The sequence below is a fragment of the Melanerpes formicivorus genome, unplaced genomic scaffold, assembly GCF_026170545.1.
Source record: "Melanerpes formicivorus ecotype bairdi unplaced genomic scaffold, bMelFor1.0.p_v2 SCAF_2196, whole genome shotgun sequence".
NCBI classification, from domain to species: Eukaryota; Metazoa; Chordata; class Aves; order Piciformes; family Picidae; genus Melanerpes; species Melanerpes formicivorus.
Genome location: NW_027144547.1, coordinates 2,058 through 4,114, shown reverse-complemented (window position 1 = coordinate 4,114; position 2,057 = coordinate 2,058).

Genomic DNA, 2,057 nt, shown 5'->3' with positions numbered 1-2,057 from the left:
TACCTTATTCCTGTGCTGAGATACAGGCTGCTCCAACCTGCTGTAAAATGCTTGATTTCGAGAGTGAGCGAAACTAATGAAAACATTGTTGGGGTAAAACCTAAAGGGAAAGACCTAGCACCAAATCCAATTTGCCATCTGATCTAACTTCTGGAGGCAGTCAAAATGAGCCTTAGAATTCTTCCCTACCTTATTCCTGTGCTGAGATACAGGCTGCTCCAACCTGCTGTAAAATGCTTGATTTCGAGAGTGAGCGAAACTAATGAAAACATTGTTGGGGTAAAACCTAAAGGGAAAGACCTAGCACCAAATCCAATTTGCCATCTGATCTAACTTCTGGAGGCAGTCAAAATGAGCCTTAGAATTCTTCCCTACCTTATTCCTGTGCTGAGATACAGGCTGCTCCAACCTGCTGTAAAATGCTTGATTTCGAGAGTGAGCGAAACTAATGAAAACATTGTTGGGGTAAAACCTAAAGGGAAAGACCTAGCACCAAATCCAATTTGCCATCTGATCTAACTTCTGGAGGCAGTCAAAATGAGCCTTAGAATTCTTCCCTACCTTATTCCTGTGCTGAGATACAGGCTGCTCCAACCTGCTGTAAAATGCTTGATTTCGAGAGTGAGCGAAACTAATGAAAACATTGTTGGGGTAAAACCTAAAGGGAAAGACCTAGCACCAAATCCAATTTGCCATCTGATCTAACTTCTGGAGGCAGTCAAAATGAGCCTTAGAATTCTTCCCTACCTTATTCCTGTGCTGAGATACAGGCTGCTCCAACCTGCTGTAAAATGCTTGATTTCGAGAGTGAGCGAAACTAATGAAAACATTGTTGGGGTAAAACCTAAAGGGAAAGACCTAGCACCAAATCCAATTTGCCATCTGATCTAACTTCTGGAGGCAGTCAAAATGAGCCTTAGAATTCTTCCCTACCTTATTCCTGTGCTGAGATACAGGCTGCTCCAACCTGCTGTAAAATGCTTGATTTCGAGAGTGAGCGAAACTAATGAAAACATTGTTGGGGTAAAACCTAAAGGGAAAGACCTAGCACCAAATCCAATTTGCCATCTGATCTAACTTCTGGAGGCAGTCAAAATGAGCCTTAGAATTCTTCCCTACCTTATTCCTGTGCTGAGATACAGGCTGCTCCAACCTGCTGTAAAATGCTTGATTTCGAGAGTGAGCGAAACTAATGAAAACATTGTTGGGGTAAAACCTAAAGGGAAAGACCTAGCACCAAATCCAATTTGCCATCTGATCTAACTTCTGGAGGCAGTCAAAATGAGCCTTAGAATTCTTCCCTACCTTATTCCTGTGCTGAGATACAGGCTGCTCCAACCTGCTGTAAAATGCTTGATTTCGAGAGTGAGCGAAACTAATGAAAACATTGTTGGGGTAAAACCTAAAGGGAAAGACCTAGCACCAAATCCAATTTGCCATCTGATCTAACTTCTGGAGGCAGTCAAAATGAGCCTTAGAATTCTTCCCTACCTTATTCCTGTGCTGAGATACAGGCTGCTCCAACCTGCTGTAAAATGCTTGATTTCGAGAGTGAGCGAAACTAATGAAAACATTGTTGGGGTAAAACCTAAAGGGAAAGACCTAGCACCAAATCCAATTTGCCATCTGATCTAACTTCTGGAGGCAGTCAAAATGAGCCTTAGAATTCTTCCCTACCTTATTCCTGTGCTGAGATACAGGCTGCTCCAACCTGCTGTAAAATGCTTGATTTCGAGAGTGAGCGAAACTAATGAAAACATTGTTGGGGTAAAACCTAAAGGGAAAGACCTAGCACCAAATCCAATTTGCCATCTGATCTAACTTCTGGAGGCAGTCAAAATGAGCCTTAGAATTCTTCCCTACCTTATTCCTGTGCTGAGATACAGGCTGCTCCAACCTGCTGTAAAATGCTTGATTTCGAGAGTGAGCGAAACTAATGAAAACATTGTTGGGGTAAAACCTAAAGGGAAAGACCTAGCACCAAATCCAATTTGCCATCTGATCTAACTTCTGGAGGCAGTCAAAATGAGCCTTAGAATTCTTCCCTACCTTATTCC